The sequence below is a fragment of the Chamaea fasciata genome, unplaced genomic scaffold, assembly GCF_029207755.1.
Source record: "Chamaea fasciata isolate MVZ Bird 193981 ecotype frontalis unplaced genomic scaffold, bChaFas1.0.hap1 SCAF_6, whole genome shotgun sequence".
Classification (NCBI taxonomy): Eukaryota; Metazoa; Chordata; class Aves; order Passeriformes; family Sylviidae; genus Chamaea; species Chamaea fasciata.
This window is the reverse complement of record NW_027094091.1, coordinates 51928684-51948556: the sequence shown is the minus strand read 5'-3', so window position 1 is coordinate 51948556 and position 19873 is coordinate 51928684. Positions and strand designations below refer to the sequence as shown.

Sequence of the window (19873 nt, the reverse complement as noted above, 5' to 3'; positions counted from 1 at the left end):
AATTCTTTAAAGTCTGAATGACTCTGATTTGCAAACCTCATAAAACTTTAGTTTATTAAATTGAACCTGTCAATATTACTTAGTTCATGCTCTCCTGTTCTCCTTTTTTAGACTTGTCTGTGAACTGGAGAAATAATGTGATTTAAAATGAGATTGTGATGTGTGATTTAGTGGTGGGGGCGAGTTGATCTCTACCCAGGACAGAGGCAGCAAATAGCAATATTTCCCTGCAGACTTCCTCTCAGGTAACTGGGAAAGCTTGTTTGATGCCAGATTTCATGTGAAGTCCTTACCACAGCTGAGAGATTCTCCAGTCTTTTATTGGTATGCATCATACCCTCCTAGGCCTAAAGGTCAGTATCTCTCCTTCCTTCTCATTATATCCCAATTGAAAATTTTGTGAAAGTTCTGGAATCAATCCTTCTTCATTTTAAATGTCAGGAGAAATGCATCCATCTAAACTGAACAGTTGTTGGAACACTTCATGCTAAGGTGTGATGATGAAGAAACATCTTCATCCTTTCAGAGGCAGTGTCTGGTCCTATGACCAATGACAGTAAGCCAGATTTTCACAGGAAGACTTGGCATAACTGAACAGCCAGTTCAAATATTTTGGCATGCCCCTTGTTGTGCCCCTACAGATGTTTGTCCAGTGTATAGGTGAAATGAAGCACACGGAAGTAGTAATTTTTCAGGAAGTCAGTGTTGCAGAAATTTCCTAATAATGATGGAAATTTGTACTACAACTTGGATTCCTGAGTTTCCCTGTAATTCAGTTGAATTCCAGTTAGACTTAACAACTTTGTTGTAACTGCATTCCTATTCTGGACCCGCCATGAGAAAAATTAGGGTTTTGACCATAAACTTGTCAGTTGGGACTGTTCAGTGCTGTGAATCAACTTGGTGGTTTTCCAAAGGAAAGCTTATAGCTTTCTAAAACAAAAAATACGATCTCATTGTCCTTTAGCTTGGAAAGACAGAAGAACAAATCTTTTTTAAGGCTCAAAAAAACCTTTAAAAAACCCATACACCCCCACCCCCTAACACTCAAAACAAATCAAGACTCTCTCTTATAAGAGGAAGGGCCATGTAATGTGCCTTGTATCTGTAAGAAAGCATCTCCACTGTTTTAATGGCACAATTATTTCAATCCAGGACTTGTTGCAAAAATCCTGGATGTTTTTGAGAAATTCATTCTCCCTGATTTTAGGGAGGCAAATAGTTTTTTCTATTTGGCTAATCTAGAGGTTGGCAGGCTCTTTGCCTCTCTCCTCTTTAGTCTGGGTCTAATGCTGTAGCTTCTGTCGTGCCAATGGGCTTCTCTGTGGTAATGGTAAGTCTTCAAATTATGCTAAAGGACTTGTGTGGTCTTTGGCTACAGTTTCTCTTTAGTTTTGGTGATCATCGCATAGATAGAATACAAGAGCAAATTTTGCTATTGCATTGGGTTCAACTTTATATCTAATGGATGTAATGCGCTGAGGCCACAAGGTGCATTGCAAATGTGTTCAGTAATCATGGTCAGTGGAAGAAATACGGCAAAAAAGGCTGTTTAGGTTTTGATTTGAGAAGTTTAACCAAGGTTTGTTTAATGAATATTAAGAGATACTGAGCAAGATGTCTGGGGTGTCTGCTTCAGGTGTATAGCTTGGTTTCAGTTCCTAGAACAGGAAATGGATACCTTCCCTTGTTGGTCAGTCATATTCATTCTTTCGGGATTCAGGTGTTTTTCTAGGGTTTTTTCCCTACAGATGTGGTTAATAGGCTATTTCTATGTGGTAGAAGTTACAGTAAAATCTGTACTGTTTCAGAAGGCTTCCTGTAAAGACCCTCCTCAACTAGAAATGTTTTTCTGTATGCTAGGAATAGACATGAAAAGATGGAAATAATTACTTGAAAGGAAACAATAAAAGAGAGCAACTATACCATTCTTATTTGTATTTTGCCATTGTTTTTTTTTTTAACTGTCTGGGGTTTTTAAAAAATATTTTCTGCCCTTTTGTTCAAATATCTGTAGTTTTTTGGGAAAAAGAGAGCCCTTTTATTTTGCCAACACACAGTGGCTTAGCGTTGCTGTGGTCTTGCTCCAGAACTATGGATTCTGGATAATACTGGCAACAAATAATAACAATGCTGAGAGTTGGTCCAGATGTTTATCCTGAGGTTAAAATCATATCAACAATGCAACCAGACATGATTTGTTTTGTCGTCTTCCTCCTAAAGCAATGACATATTATGACAAGTCAGAATGGTGAGCAAAGGATGTTCTTAGCTATTCCCTTAACCCATTCAGCAGCCTTCTTATCCCTATAGTTTCATCTTACAAACTGGGATCATGCTTTGTTTCGTAAAGCATCTCATGAATCTGAAATGAAAGCCTTTTCTAGGGAGTCTTCATATCTGAATTCATGAGATGTAGCAGATTTGGGTTTGTTTTTGTTGTTTTTTTTTTCCCTCGAGATATTGGAAGCATTCATTAGAAAGCATGTTGCAGAGTTCTGTAGCTCATTTCATATACAAATTTTGGGAGTTTAGACAAAGAAAAAAAAGTCCCCCCAAACTATCATTGCCCATTTACAAAACACAACTGATTTGAAATGTTTCTCCAGAGACAAACATGGCTGGCAGCTAGATGAGGCTTAATTACTATTCCTGCAGTTCACTGACTGTTTATATTTTGCAAGGAAAATGCCACTCCTCCTTGCATAAACCATCAGCAGAGCAGAATGCAGTCACAATGTTGCTTTGCTTCTCCACCCCTACCACTGCCCCGGGAAGTGGGTGCTACGCAGAAAATCATCTTGCATGAAGATCCCACTCCTCAAAGGTGGTGATGCCCTCCTGGATGGTGGTGAGTGGTAACAACATCCTTGTGACAGCAGTTTGCTGAGGATTGCCAGTATGATGCAGTTCCTGAGGCACTTGATGTCATCGCCTGCAGGAGAGGTCTAGGATTCATGAGGGGTGAAATCCTTTCTCACTAATTTTAGCAGTGGCATATTTTTTCTCATGTTTCTGTATTGTAGGCTGTAGGTTATGAGAGTGAAAACAAGTGAAGTGTTTAAAAGAGCACCTAGCTGTCAGAACAGTATCTTCCCTACCAAAATATCCTTGGTTTACTCTCATATGTAAATGACAGGTTTAGCAGGCCTCCCACCTGCTAAAAAAAGCAGCCTTAAAACTGAAGAGAACAAAAATGGTACTCTATTGAAATATTTATGCAGCTTTTTCTGCTTTTGCCCATTATATCTTGTTGTTAAATACTTAGAATGATCTGAAATGTATTTAAGCCGACAAGAAACAACCACCCCTGCAGTGTTGTGAGTAATACAGGTACTGTGATTTGGTACACAGGAAGTGTGCTACACACTATTGCATCTTGGAGTAGGGACTATTTAAAAACTGCAAACCCACATGTTTCATGTTTTTTCCTGAGGTACATTGTGTCTTGCATTAGTAAAATAGATCCTGTAGCAGAAAACACTTAAAAGCATGTTTTTTTCTTTTCATTAGAGGGATTAAATAAAGCAAGAAAAAAGATTGGTAAAGGATTAAAAGGGTATGATAATGGCTACAGAACTTCCCAGAATTATTTCTGGGTAGAGTGAAATAATTTAGGTTTTACAAAATCACAGTTTCCAATCCAGGTTTAAAGAAAAGCACAAATCCCTTACCTCTAGGAAGTTATTGTTATTATTATGTAGTTCCAGTGAAACTGTAGAGCTTTAGTGCTGCTATAGTCTGGTGAATAAACAATTTTTTTAAATTGCTTTGGATCTCAAAGGACAGTCTAGTTTACAAGTGACAAATAAGAGAGAGACGTGTTAGATGGGTCATAGCTAAATTCACCTGTTGTTAAGACAACAGTGAAAATAAGAAATTCTTTCAAGTTTTGTGGAGCAGGTGGATTCTTTGGACTGGGTCTTTGTATACACATGCTACTTCTTTTCTCTCATTGCATTTTCTTTGCTGTTTGCTATTCTCTGTGTTAGCTTGAAGATAAACATCTTTTAGGCCTGAACTAAGGTATCTGCCACTGTGAAAAGAGCAATTTCTCAAAGAACTAAGTCTAGTTCCCATGTGTTCTTATATCAACTACTATCAACCATTGCTTGAAGTGTTGCGTCCAGCAGCTGGCTGGTGATCATCAGTTTGGGGTTTAAGGTCCTGTGCCTTCACCTTTCAGACGAATTCATAGGCAATTGATGTTCCTTAGGAAATCTTGCCCAGGATTCTCTTTTTGGGTTAACGTGTCTCCTGTATGAAGAGGGGGAAAGATATCAGAATAGAGAACAGACCAATCAAGGAGTTTCAGGTAGTGTTCCACACCTTGCTTGTATGGGTTGTTTGTGGAGCCTTTGCACTGATGCATAGGGAGCTCAGATTGGCTGTGCTCCCTTGGGGAATGTGGGATTGCTGCAGCAGCAGTGGTTCTTGACTGGAGGCTGACCTGTGTCCCTCTTACCTCTCTCCCTTTCAATACTCTGAATCCCACTGGGACCATGAAGCTTGTGTGGTGCAGGATTGTTTCATCAGGTCTGTATCCCATGCAGGAATGCTTTCCTCAAGGCTAAGTTCTATTGGCTTTTTATTCCTGGGCAGGAACAGATACAGGGATAGTGGTGCATGCAGACCAATAACACTCTATTAGAGAGTGGAAAACAAGCTCTGGTGCTACAACTGAACTTTTTTTTTTTTTTTTCCATCTCTCTAGCCTCATAAAATAAACAAGGATCATTATGGCCTGAGTAAATCTCCAGCACAATTGTCATTTCATAATAAACAGTGATATTATTTTGGATACATGGGAATCCTTTCCTTAAATATATTCTGTCTAAGGTTTTGGTGTTTTAAAATTTTGTGATCAGTTGTAAGCACTTCATGTCCAGATCCAGTCTTGGAAATCTAGACTTCTTGCAATTTCTCCCGAAAGAAAAATGGATGTGATAAAGATGTGATCCCTTTGACTTATTTTCAGTTCCTTTTTGGTTCTCCATGTGTTTGCCATTGTTAGGAGGAATGGGAAGTATCCAGCAGTATGTGTGTGTGTGTGATTTCCAGATTATCTTTTGTCCTCTCCATAACATCTGTAACCCTGGAGCTGCAGGCTGTATGTCACCAATTCCCCTCTTTTCACAGCTGACCATATGCAGCAGGCATGTTTGTAAGCAGGCTTTTCTCTCAGCTGGCTGGGTTCCCTGATGCAGAAGGCAGGACAGGAAAACATCAAGTGGTCACCGAAACACAATGCTTGAGTTGGACACCCATGGCCAGCCCTAAGCAGGGAAATGTGGGGTAGGCACAGTTTGGTTTGGATCTGTGATAGGAAGGTCTTTAATCAATGGCTCTCCTGCATCCTTGGTCAGCATGAGTGGGGTCTGAAAGCTGGATCCTTTGGGTTTGTTCAGACAGACTGCAAACTGGAATGAAGGTGTCAGAAATGTTTTAATTTACAGTGTTTATTTACAAAGCTGTTTTCAATTTGAAAACCCCAATAAGATAAAATCTCATTTCAGTTATAATTTTTATGGTGGAAAAAGTCCCATTTATAAGCAGTTCTAGTAACTGAAATGTGCTATTCAGTTTCAAGCAAGGAAGAGAATTATTTTTTTTCCTTTTCTTGCCTTTTTTCCTCACTACAGAAATAGATGCAAAAAAGAGCTCCAGACTGACCTAGAATTACACACATAAAATGGTTTAAAGTATTTTTCACTTATGCCATCAAAGCAAATAAATATATTTGTTCATCTCTAGCTAATTCCATGTTTCACAATGAGTCCTTGGGTACTTTTGTATAAGCTTTGACTTTTGTGCTTCAGTGTTCCCACTGAGAAGAAATAGAACAGTTTGTTGTTTATCACATGGGATGGTTTTGAGTCAGTTATGCTGGAAGAATATTTTAAAGACAAATGAACTGTTCAGCTGGGATAAAGACTGCTAAAAGGAAGACCTTGAGAACATGGTGACTTCTCCCTTTTGCTCCTTGTGCACTTCTCTTTATGTCATAGTGTTGTTTCTTTCAATGTTAAGAATAACTATAAATTTTAATCTAATTTTTTAATATAGATATATTTTTAAATTAATCTGCAAAGCACAGTGTTGAATGTTGAAGAGCAGGGAGAAGAGGACCTGAGAGGCTTGTGACTTTCATCTCTATTCTTTAGTCTTTTTTTGAAATCTATGGTAAATAGCTTGATCTCAACACTTTTAGCTTCTAAATGTTAAAATGAGGATAACTTTCTCACACTTCATGGGAGGTAACAAATGGAAATTATTTATATGTCCAGAGTGGTTTGAAATTCCTATAAATTAGGTGTTATAAAAATACAAAGTATTCTTCCTTGACAGAAATTTAAGTATGGAAGTAGCATTAAAATTTAGCTTTCTTTTTCCTTTATACAGAGCAGCTTTCCCTGTGGAGATCTTATTCATCCTTCCTATGCATGCTTTGCACTGGAGCACTTCCAGTTCTGTAAAACATTTCTCACAAGAATGATCTTGGTGAAGCTGTTACCTGGCTTGAGTTGGTTGGCATATGGTTAGGAATTTAGGTGCTGCTTCACTTAGAGACAGCATAAATGCAGTGAGACCTCCTGTAATATTTCATATGTTTTCCCCTTTCTGTTTTGTGTCTCGAAGGTCAGCACATCAGTTTGGCAGAGAGTATTTAATCGATGTACAAACAAGTTAAGGCTTCTTGTGTTTAGTTTTAGTTTTATTCTTTCAGCTTAAAGAAGTAGTTTGTAGGGAAATAGATGACCTTATAAAATTTTGTTGAGTAAATTCATTATTATTTATTCACTTTTAAAGTGATCTGGGGACATGCAGGGGTTATTCTGGTGTAATACAGAATTTGAAATCAAGTTTCATTCATTTGTCTGTGATCCCAAGGAATGATACAGCCTTGCTTTTGAGTAGTGTTTTTACTTCATTTTATCACTTTTTTAGGAGACACAAACATCATACCTTCCACTTAGGGCAGTCATCCTGTGAAAGTTCATGACTGTAGCCCAGTAGATAAAGCCCTGTCTCCAGAAAGAGGCTAGCTGGTCTCTTGTTGCATCTGCTCTCCACAGAAATGGGGTGAATGGCATGGACCCTGGGTTCTTCCTTTTCTTCAGGAATCAAGTCTCCTTTTTCCTTCTTTCTATCCCCTTGAACTTTTTTCCATGTTTCCAAGACGCTTGTTCCACGTCAAGAGAAAATGCACTGTGGGACTGGTTTAGACTTTTTGTTGGCCAACAGTGAATAAAACAGATGGTTTGAACTACTTCTTTTAGGGGGAAGTTTAAGCCTGCAATCCTTCACCTGCTACCAGTAGGGTGTTATTGCAAAGTTGCATCCTTGTTTTTGTCCTACTGTGTTTGTGCCGCTCGACTTTGCACTTTATTAGCTTTTGGGAGCTTGTGTCAAGCGTGTGCTGAGCTACTCATGAGAAGTGCAGTGGCATATAATTTTTGAATTCTAACTGGCCTTATGGAGTAACAGCACCATCCAGTTCAGGGTAGCCATTGTGCAAGTGCTTACAGTCCTATGCAATAACAAAATGTCTTGTAATATGGTGTGATTTTCGTAATGCCTTATGGCACTTTTAGATGCTTCTGGGCAGAAGTTTTCTTATAATCCTGTGTGCAAGACTTAGCAAGACAACTAAAATCTGAGTGGATCTTCTGTACATAGATCTTAAGTCGTTCTGCATGAGGAAATAGTATGCCTGCATGCTCATACGGACTGGGTGCACTCTGAGAAAGCAGCATCACAGGCACCCATCCAAGCATTGGGTTTGTGGCTGCTAAAATCAGCTGCTGTATCTCAAACATAGCTAGCATGAAGAACTTGGCCCTCATAGGGTCTACCGCCCTCACATAGAGTGGCACATGTAAAAAAGTTGAAGCAACAAAGTGAGTTTTGATTTAAGGTTGTGGATTGATGGATGCTCATTTACAGCTCATCAAGAGTTTTGTGTGATCTGTAGTAGTCTTTGATTATGAGTTGAGCACTGAATATGATACAGACAAAAATGCCTTTATCCTAACTTAGCCAGGTGTGCTTCATGAAAAATTGCTGCATTTTAAACCATATGGTAATTCACATTAATCTTAAAACACATAATTATAAAAATGCTGGAAATGAAACATTTAAAAAATAATTGGAAAATATCACAGTAAATCAGGTTTTAAAACTAAAGATGAGCTTCCTATCACTTACAGGCTATGATTAAAAGGAAATGCTGTGTACTGTTTGAGATCAACTGTTCCATTAAAAATGCTAAAGCCTACTTCATGCCATGGGATAAAACATCTCAAACTTCAAACTTGTTAGTGGTATGCCTGCTTCAAGCAAAAACAGTTTTATCTGCTGAAAAAATGTGGCAGATATTGTGAAGCAGGAATAGATTTCTATACCTCCTTACTTTGGGCAACTTGTCAGAGTGGGAGCTGTTTTCCAAGTAATAAAATCCTTTCCTAACCAGTATTTTTGATAGTCTTTTAGTACCTTAGGGCCTTTAAATCTTGCTTGCTCACCTTGACTGAGGGAAGCATGAATGTTTCACAGCTGGATGTGTAAGCATCCGGTTCATCCTCAAGTACTTGGGAAAAAAAATGTTGTGGGACATTGAATTTTGAGCAGAACACCTGCCTTCACTTGAGTTTGTGCATATGAAGAGTCAGCAATGGCAAGCTTTATTTTTTTTCAGAATCTCAGTCTATCAAAGGAAATAGAAGAGTTTCACTGTAGGAAGGAGATTTCCTGCTGCTATCCCCTAAAAATGACTAAAATGACTTCTGTAGCTTCAGTGAGAAACAGCTACAAGAATGCTAGCAACTGAGTAGAGTGAGTGGTAAATATACTTGCTCCTGAACATGAATTAGAGTCTGAAGAAAGTTTCAGTAATGTCTTAAATATGCTGTAGCTGACTGTTCGCCACTTTTTACCCTTCTTATATATTTATAGGCATTCTCACAAACCTATTGTTGGTAAATGTCTTTATCATACCTAGTGGTAATTTTGGCCCTAAATCACTTGTCAGTAGGAAACCTTCATCTCCAAAATGATCAGCAAAGGCTGCATAGTAAAAGTAGAGAACCCAACATACAGGTTTCCCTTTTATTTTGTAAAAGCATGCATGTTGTTGTGGGCATATGACATGAAGAGAGAGTTTTAACTCAATTCCATGCAACTTTAATTATCTGTCCTTTCTGATGTGATAGATTAATTTTGGTGTAGTTCAAGTTGTTTGTATAGCCTTCATTGCCAGTATGTACTATTCTCGTCTACATGGGCAGGCAGTATGGGCTGTAATGGGATTATGGACTTTCCATTGTAAAATAATTGTTAATTCTCTGTATTGGTGTACAAAGCAGAAAGAAATTCAGATGGGTTAAGCCAACATGCTCGTGTATCAAACCCTGTGGTCTTCACCTGCCTAACTCTTTCTAGTGTTCATTTACATAATTGAGTCAGAGCAAAATCTGACTTTCACTCACAATCAATTTGAACATTAATTGTACATGAATGCAATCTTCTAATTATTTCTTTTGTGACTGGAGTGATTAGCTTGTAAGGCATAAATGAAGAGTGATTAGAAAATTAAACAAAATGGGGCATATGCTGGTGGAGGGAAATTGTAAAATAGGTATTTTTCTTGCCAAGCTTCACTCTTCTTTGGTTCATGAGGTTAATGACTATATGCTAGAGATTTGCTTCAGGTTACCAAATTACAGGCAAAAAGTCTTGAGTTGAAGGAAGGGTCAGAAGAGGAATCTTCTTCAAGCAAAAATGCTCTTTTATTTCAATCAATGCCAGAGGAGACATCTTTGCTCAGTGGTTGGAATATATTATCCTTTTCAAAATGCCAGTTGAAAGAGATTCAATAGGTAAGCTAATTTTAAATCAAAAGCTGTGTGATAATACATTAATCTCTCCTTGTCTGACACTATTCACCCAAGAGACAGTAAAATACACAGGCTTGGGCTGACCCATTATAAGGAATGTAGTCTAAGTGCAGGAGTTGAAAGGAGGGAGAACACCACTATGTGCCTGAGGCCAAGATCATCAGGGAGAGCTGTGAAGAAATTGAACTTTTGAGCCTGAGTATGAAGTCCTATGAAGCAATAAAAGATGTATTTCAAACGAAGATGCACTTAAAAGGAGCACCCTGAGTATGCATGTCTTCGTAATTCTAAAGTCAGCCTTCCTCAGACAGTGCTTTCCTTACAGATTGAAATGAATTTCTTTGTGTCAACTTTTTTTCCTCTGGCCCTTGGTAAGGCAAGGGGTTTGTAACATGTGAGATGTTTGTGTCCATCCCCATTGCACCATTGGGAATTGGTCCTGAAGGCAAATTGCTTGTTGTTTCTCACTTTCCAGGCAGATCTTACTGACTCACAGAGTTTCAATGTTTATGGACCATGCATGGTATGCCGTGTTGGCTTTCTCTGAATACAACCTGCACTCTGCGTGTCTCAAACACAACCAGTGCCTGCCAGTTAAATAAAACACACTGTGTAAAAACATCTTGTCTCTCAAAACTGATCAATCCAGTTGGCTTAAAAGTGAAGAAGCCATATTGAAACCATGCGGGTCTCCTGAAATTTGACCTCTGGTTCTCATTGGCTTCACTTGAATCCACAACTCAAAGGAGCACCTTAGCATGAAAAGGGATGTAGGAGCTAAAAGGGATGTGAAATATGCTTAATTTTAAAACATATAATATGCCCTCCTTGTTTCTGGAAAATAAACTAGATTTTTCTCCTAAATTTTAGCTGAATTTTAGATTACCCATATGAGGAAAGTACTCTTCATTTTTTTAATCTTGCCTTTCTAGCATCCAGATGGAGAGGTGGGAAGGGCAGCTGTGAAGAGGAGGCTAATGCACTGCTGTTGCTCTGAAGGGAGGATCAAGGACATGTTTAGGAAGTAGAAGGCAGATGAATTATGGAATTCTGTCTGCTGCATTTAGTTAAGCTACAGTTGTATCTGCCCTTGGACACATTATTTCTCGTTCTTTGCCAGTTATTCCTAAGGTGGGAATAAGTATGTAGGAACCTCTTCTCTGGAGGTGTGTGAGGTAAATAGGAAATATCTTTTGAGACATTTCTTTCTATATTATTTTAAAAATGGCAGCTGTCTTGTTTTCTGCCTGGTTTTGATTATTATCTCTGCAGTTCAAGCTCGGGCACATTTGAAAAGCAGAATAGTTATCCCAACTTTAATGCTGGCATTGTAAAATACACAGTATGTTTGTGGCTCAGTAGTGTTACCTCTCAAATCTCCGACGCAACTTTTTTTTCTAAAGACCTGACTTGCCTTTCTATGAAAGATGAAACAACGAAGCTATTACAGAAATGGATCACCTGTGAAACTGTTCCCAGAAAACAACATCTAAGAAAAATTGCTAGCACAAGCAGTGCTTAATGCAATCAACTGGATTGTTTTAACTTTTGAAAATATCTCTTATTAATGCCTTTAGCACACTGCATGTTTTTTCTGCATCTGTTAATATAGTATAAAAACAAGAAACGCTTTATTCCAAAAAGCAGTCATTACACTTGCTGTTGTCTTAGTTTGAGCAATAATTAGTAGTCATAATCGAATGTTTAATTAAGGCATATACCCAGCTTCTTATTGTCATCTGGCAAGAACTACGATGAAATCCTATCCAAGGTGCAATACTTTTCTAAAGATATATAGCACGTAAAATGCAGAGCTATTATGTAACATTAATCAAAATGTCACCAGTTCCTGAAATGGACTTCTGTCAGGGAATATATATTGGTGTTCTGGCTGATAATGGCCTTGCTAATTGATGACAGACTACCATGTCTGTAATAATAAAAAAATCTTATCCTGCTCTTTTGATATTTTTCTATTGATGCATGTCATTTTTTGAACAGGATGAAACAGTTCTGTCATAACATGTAATATCTCTGTTCTGTGAATGCAGAATATGTTATTATATAGAAGGAAAATGTTATACTGTGCTGTGTAGGCAAGATAATATAAATAGCGTTGCATGGAGTTTATTCTTGGGTAACGGAATCATTTATCCAGTCAACTCTTCCCCTCCTTTGTTTTGAAAGAGGCTTTACGGAGAAACATGCATAAGGTATAGTTTGTTTAAAACTGAGTCTCTGACTTCAGGAGTTCACAAAGTTTAGTTTCAGGTCAATAAACTGATCTACCTACTGCTAAAATCACCATTTTGCAAATCACAAGTCACGGATTACATTAATGGCTTCTTGGCAGTGAATCTCTCCTGGAAGAATTATTCATTTGAATCCTTTAGCTACCTTGTTCACAGTTTGGAATTACCCACTTTGCAAGTGGACCCTTTTTATCAGTGAAATAATTGCAAGAAACTCTTTGAATTATCTGTTTCTGAAACTATAATTCAATATGCTTAAGCACAAGGTATTTAATAGAGTTTTTTTTCCTAGTAGGCTCTACTGCTTGTAATATGATTGCTAGATTTCTTTGTAGATTTTAAGAAAGAGAGTGTACTCATTTTGCAAAGCCAATAACCAGCTAGGGCACAATATGTGGAAATTCACATATACTCACACTGCGTATATTTGTAGCATGCAAGTAGAAAAATTTCCATCCTTGTTGAACATTGCAAGATGGTTAGAAGAGGTTAATACATTAAAAAACCTTGTGTTGCTTTTGAAGGCTGTTACAGCACTGGGTAGAGGGCAGTGGAATACACTGCTGTTGCTTCCTGTGAAAATGTAGACCAGCTCAGAAATTTAAGTCTGGTCAAACACTTTGCCCTCTGTTCTTGGGTTGAAAAAGTTCCTGAAGTGCACCAGTCAGTTTTTGTCAGCTTCTGGTCTCGTTTTAGGATATCCTCATAATACTGAAAAATGATAACAAAAAGTATTTTGACGTTGAATACTCTTGAACACAAATGTCTTGTGCCTCACTACATATATATTATGTTATGTGTGAAGATAGGGCACGGTGAACTTAAAAGTTTCACAGTAGGTGAAAAATTCAAGGACCCATAATTATTTTGCATAAATAACTCTGAAATACAGGGCAATTTTTTTCTGTCTGCCTACCTCTTTGTTATGTTTCCTACCAGTGTGGTATTATGAAGCTGATGGAAAGTCATCAGAAATTTTAGGGTGTCCTCTAATAAAGATAAATAAAGAGGTCAGGTTTTCTGCAAGTTCTCCTTTTGTTCAGAGCTCTTTAAAGTAATCCCAAACGCTTTGGGAAATTGTCCCTTTGGAATAGAAAATACCAATATTTCTTGTGTACTATGTTGGACATTAGACCTATATCTCAAACCATTAAAATGAACCCCTGGGAAGTATTTTTTTTAATCTAATGGTGCCTTAATTTCTAACTCCAAAATTGGAAAGGGCCTTGTCATAGTGGTCCAATAAATCTCATGCCCTGCAGGAAGTGTAGGCTGTCTGTGGCAGGTGGAAGTCAGTAGAGTATCATGGTCACCTAGCCTGTAATGTCCTTTAGTTTATTGATATTAATAATGCATATTTGAATTCAAGAGTAATTTGTAAACTCTTCAAATTCTAGTGGTACTGCATTGCTTGTTTTTGTGTGGTGAGAGTTCTCTTCTGAGCCTGAAAAAAATCTTCTTTGAAATAAGAGCCTACCAAACTAATATATTTCTGATGGGGAAGGGAGTGGAGGTGTTTTTTGATTGAGCCTTTTCTGGTGTAAAATGACATAGACAAAAATTTGAACTTCTCTTGTTACAGTTAGAGGCTCTGGTAGTGTTTATTCCAGTCTTAGGTGTTTTGATGATTGCTTTGGGATATATATATATATATATATAAATAAAAAAAAATCTTTTTTTTCTTCTTGGTACACAAGGGACAGACACCCAAAATTATGTATTGTCATTATGGTATGTTGCCTATGGTCAGCAAGAGATACTGGTTTTATGAGTCCCTGAAGGTATAAGCATGAGGAAGAAAATATTTTCTACAGCTGCTGCAGAAAGTGGTTCATGCTACCATTTCTAGTAATACACCGAGACACACATATATTTGTGCTGTCATAACTTGAGTGAAATTCCACCATAAGGGTGCAGGAAAAGTAATGCTGAATTCACATCCAGCAGACAAGGATTCTCCCAAAGCTGGGTAGTTCAAGAGACTACTGAGCATTCTTACTGTCCAGACTAAAACTCCCTGGTCTCCTGTTATCATTGTAAGAACTATCCTCACCAGAATTTTGATACGGACCAAATTTCAATATGAAAACTTAATAATCTTCTGTAGGAGTACTGTGGCCAAAAAGTGCCTGTGTATTTGGGGAATATTCATCTTCTTTAACACAAAAATTCTCATATGACTATACTGTATAAATGGAAGGCTGTTACTGCTCATAAAGAAAATAATTTAGAAGGCTTGAGTATAAAAACCAACAAATTAATTTTATTTTTTTTTAATTATGAAGTAGAAAGCATAATGAAAGGAATTTGGTGTGAATGCTGTAGATTTCAAAGACAAAATTCTTTTCTAGTAAGCTATTTCTAAAATTTATTTAATAATTCCATCAAATTTTACTGGCAAAAGAAATGGATATTGAGTAATGTCAGTATTAAGAAGCTCCTGGAAAGTAAGCATGGAACTGACTTCACTCAGAACAGCAGAGAAGAGGCTTGGAGGGCTTTAGTGAGACTGGGGAATGGAATGTTACTTCAGGGAAAGGAGCCCTGACACACTGATCAGTGCTTGATTTTTAGTGCCAAGGGGACTTGACTGCTGTTCTGGCTTTGCTTTAGACTTGCCAGGTAATCAGTTGTTAGATGGCGTGCATGTGGGCAGTTCAGGGAAAAGGGATCGGGATGATCTTTCATGTGAGTATTAAATTGCATTCCTTCCTCTCCTTTGTAAATCTTGATTTATTTTCTCCATGCTGCTGCACCTTCTACCTCTTTATTCAGTGAGCTGCCTGGATCACTTTTTTCCTTGGTAGGTGCACAGTTAACCTCACTTCTAACAAAACAGCAAGAATGAACCAACAGCTTTCCTTTCCTTACTGATTTCCCAACACTTGGCTATTGCTCATGCAAGAGGAGAAAGGAGAGCATCACTGCTGCCTCTCAAGACTTTGTGTTTCATTATGAAACAGTAAGAATGAACATTGCATAGTTTTGGGCAAACAGGGAATAGGTGGGTGTCTTTCCAAGAGGCTGCTGTGCCTGGTAGACTGTGTCATTTGAGAGTGCCTCATATGGTGGAACCTGCAGCAGGACTAGGGTTGACACCATTTTTGGTGTCTCTCTCGGTGATATTTTGGCAGTTATATGATCAATCTGATGACTTCAGGTCGTTTCTTGCTCAGCTTGAAATGCCAATCATTAAATCAGCCCCTTTCCAGGGTAGGGTACCCTGAATGCTATTTGTGGTCTGTGATGCAGTTTTTGGAAATTCAGAAAAAAGATGTGCACGTCTTTTATTGGATTTGCTCCCTCATTCTCAAAGCAAGCAATGCATAGCCCTGCAGTTTGTTTTGCTTTCTCTTTGCTGTATCCTGCAGCTACTGATGAATTTTCAGCGCATTGCTGGTTGAAAGAATGTGGAAGCAATTGCCTTGATGCCAAATGCATTGTTTCACAGTGCAAGAATAAAACACACAAAAAGAAAGCATTGAAACTTTGTTTCTCTCTTCAAGTAAGGATTATGTACAGAGGGAAGGACTCAGGTGAGTGATGAGATAAACAAATTAATGGCAAACGCAAGCAAGTTATATGAAAACTTTTCAGAAAGGAACATGCAGAGGTTTCACACCAGGATTCAACTGTGATGTTTCACCTCTGGGTGAACAGGTGCCCAAAGACAAATGAAGAGATAAAATCCATGGTCACTTTAAAAGGAATGAAAGATGAATGGCTGACTTGCAGCCCTTTTACTTTAAAATACTCATACCCTTTTTTTTAAAAGAACAGTGTCAGTGGAAGAAACCAGGAGTACCTTAGCCAAGCCTGTGAAATGGCCAGATGGTTACAGTGGGAGCTACAGCTTCAACTCTGTCCAGTCAAAAGGGAAGAACCTGACTTTCTTATTCTGTCCGAGCCCACAAACTGTTGGCAGTGGGAAATCGCACTGACCAATTTCATCTGAGACAGATTTGAAACTAAACCTCAAACATTAAAATGGGAATATGCCTTCAGTTGGCAGCTAATTTGAGAAGTGAAGGGTTTTTTTGACAAATAACCTAAGTGACAAAAGGCACTCATTTTCGCTAAGTTCCACAGTCTTCAGTGAAGCAGAGTAGATACTCTTAGCTACTACAGTGTTCCCTCTTGTCCAGGATATGAAGCTAGGTGCTAATTATCCTAATTCTCTGTGCTGTTATGCCTTGATAAGAAAGCCTGTGAGAGATCTGCATACTTCACCATTCTTTAAATTTGATTTGGAGGACTTCACTGGGACTTACAGAGAGATGCAGCTCAGCCATCTTTTTTTAGACAGATCTCCTCTGTCCACCCAACTTGAACTCCTTTGACATTACTGCTGTGCATTAGATAAGTTACTCGGATCTTGAGACCTCAGAAGCTTATGTGATGCAACAAAGTTCTGAAAGTCTCTCTTTTTAACTGACGTTTTGAGAATAATATTTTTTCCTCTTCCTTTCTCTTAGCTAAGCAGTAGTGATGCACTTCAAGTTGTTCTCTGAAAGTATTTTTTTTTTCTGTAAGCACCAAGAAGTATTATTAAACCTTGGAAGAAGAGAAAATTAGTAATTTCTTCCTCAGCTTGTGCATGCCTTGTGCTGGATTGTTTTGAACCTTGTTTTGTTCTTAGTAGATCTCTCCAAGACAATGGAGTACCTTCATGCCAAAGATCAGCTGTTGTTTTTTCTGCTTAAGACATATGAAGTTTGACAAGACTTCTGTATCTGGATCAATAGTGGACTATTAAGAAGATTAAAATATGGTCTAGAAGTGGCAGCAACTGGTTGAGAATTGAAAATCTCTTTTCTTTTCCTGGCTCTGTGGCTGGACAATTTACTTACTGTCTCATTGCCTTATTTCCATTACATGTAAAATGACTTTATTAGTGCTGTTGCAACAAGACTCACTATTAAGGTTATCCCTATGCTGTACAGTGCATAGAGAAATAGTTTGCTGTTTAATACCCATCTTTAGAGCAGCCCAGGCAGTGCAGCTTTTTGCATGTAGTTAAACAAGGTGTACCGCATCCAAAACCAGGGAGTGACATTCTCTGTGTAGAAATTGCTGGCCTGCTCAGGGTAGGGCAGTGTATTTCTCTATAGCGCTGCATTGAGAAGAAAATGTTGGATGGGATGTACAGCATGTTAATAAGGATATAAACACCTTTCTCTCTCTTCCAGATCAGTATATATATGGCATTTCATTTCCAGAGAAAGGCACTCGTACTTTTAGTGGGTGCCAGTAGGTGTAAAGCTTAGTGGAGCTCAGGAGATTTACAAACACTGAATATTTATTTGGCCACATATTTCCTTCTGCCTAATCCTAATTAAATGTGAGGCAGTGGTTTGATTCTTTTTCCTCACTGAATGCTGACTGATGCTGCAGAATCTATCTCTGATTTTATTGCTACTGGCCTTTTCTGCCTGCAGCTCTTTTCCAGACAAATGCAGAGAATTTTTATTGACAGCTTATTTTAACAGATCTTATGATGAAGGATGTTTCTGTTGCAGAGGTAGAGAGCAGCTGTGAGATGGCTTTTACTGGCTATGATCCAATTTATCTAAGTTGTCTGTCTTGCTGTGATTCATCAAGTACTATAAAAAGTAGTTGTGAAATGGGCAGTGAAAAAAACCCCAACAAACCTATTTCTGAGGTAAAAGGCACTTTATGTCATGGTGTCATGTATTAAAGCAGGCCAAAAAGAGCAGACTCACCCTGGCAGCATTGGTTCTCTTCTAGGTCAAGCTGTATGTGGTGAAGTTCCTCTCAAAAACAGCAGATGGATTGCTGCATTGAGCTTCGGTGTTCGTTTTGGAAAAGGCTTGTAGTCTTAAAACCAAAAAAATCTTTCAGAGTACTTGTCAGTCATATCAAGGCAGTGGTGGGTTCACATGTGTATTGTATTTTCCTGCCCAGAAAATGGCCCAGCACAAGTTTGGGCCAGGTGCTCCATTTTCCACTGAGCCTGAGCATTGCCAGAGGGACTCAGGCTCACCAGGTGTGTCTGGCAGTAGGAGCTGTGCTCTGCTTTCCTGCCTTTTACCTTCTCCTCAGCTACATGGCAGGAAAGGGAAATGTTATTCAAAGCCCCACCTAGAGAAGAAGCATGATTACCCATAGAGAGGATTAGAAACAGACTATTTTGGAAGCTCCAGCCTTTGTGAGTATGTGTGTTTTGAGGGTGTTGTGGTGTTACAGCAGGAATAAACAGGAGAAGAAAAGTGAGGAAGTAACAACAGTTGGACATACAGGTGGGTATGTAAAATTTTATGAAAGCTTTATCTAAAGGTATGATTGTTTTGTCATGCCTACTTAATTTCTCAGGGATGGTTGAATTCTACATGGGTGGATGCTGCCAATGTTTATGAACTGTGCATATTGCCTAATGACTCATTTCTCAGTGAGTTGAAAATGTGGAAATTTAGTATTTCCAAAGGATGCAATCCAAGGTCTATTGGTATCATGAAAGAATATGAACTTATGTGGGCTTCACTGCAACATCTAAAGAGTTAAATCTGGTCTTTGCTTTCTAGCTGGGAAATGTTGCTCTACTGAGGGGAAAATCCCAGATTCACGTTTAAATTAAATGTGTTTGCAATAGCAGTAGGACGGACTATTTGTAATAACTTATTTCTAATGTCTGCAGGTTTTTTAATACTTTAAAAGTTAGAGGTCCTCTTCTTGTTATTTGACTTGATATTGTTTTGTTGATCTCGAAGTTTCAGTCCTTTCTTAAAATTTTCAGTAATGCATCTTTCATTATTTTAGTAATTTTGGGTGTTTTCTTGTCCTAAATAGCTATGATTTTGTTTATTTTTAAAATTTATGGAGACTGTTCACCAGGAGATAGTATGCTGTTTAAAGGTGCTTTTCTGCATTTGATTCCTTTCAGTTTGTTGTGGGAAATCGAAAGCAGATAACAATGAATGTACTCAAATTATGAAATCATAGTAAGGGATTCTGATTAGCAACATGTAAGAAATATTATATTGAGGACAGAGAGTAGTAGTAAGAGTCAATTTTATATATTGTTGAAAATGATGAAGCTATTTCCTCTTTGGAGGCAGAAATTCTTCCTAAGTTGGTAGGTGGGACATGACTTAGTGTCCTTGAAAGATTTGTAAACTGGGGAAAGAAGTAATTGTCCTTTTTAAATATTTGGAGAGAAGACCCTGGACTTTGCAAGGTTTGTGAAGAAGTTGCTTAAGCATTGCTGTATGACTGATTAATCCTCCAATTAATAACATTCATACTGAAATGGCTTCTTATATTAGTAATGGCACCAAATGACCTTGACATATTTATGCATAAAACAACTTACTATATATAGCAGTGATATTAAGCAGTTTTTGCAATTTGGAATTAAATAGCTTAAAGAGGCTTTAACCCTTACTGACAATTAAGCATCAAGGTATTCTAAAGCATATTTTTCCACTTTTAGCAGTTATCCGTGAATTTACATGTAAAGACAGCTTGTAACACAGAGTGGGCATTGATTAAAATATTTCTAGAATTCTCCGAGCTAGACTTACTTAAAGGTTTACCATGGGGGAAAAAAGACATTTCTAGTTTGTGTTGGGTCTTGAAAAATCATATATGTAATTGTCACTGAGAAAAAGGTGTCATCTGAAAGTTTCCTGTATGTACAGAAAATGCATAGAAAGGTCTTTTTTTTTAAGTGTATGGAGACAAAAATTTTTATAAGGTGCCCATACT

General features: G+C 38.0%; 1 protein-coding gene across 3 annotated transcripts in view; it reads left to right on the top strand.

Moving 5' to 3' along the window:
- GRID2 (glutamate ionotropic receptor delta type subunit 2) overlaps nucleotides 1–19873 on the top strand; it is a 675112-nt gene that overhangs the window by 275471 nt on the left and 379768 nt on the right. The window lies entirely within an intron of this gene.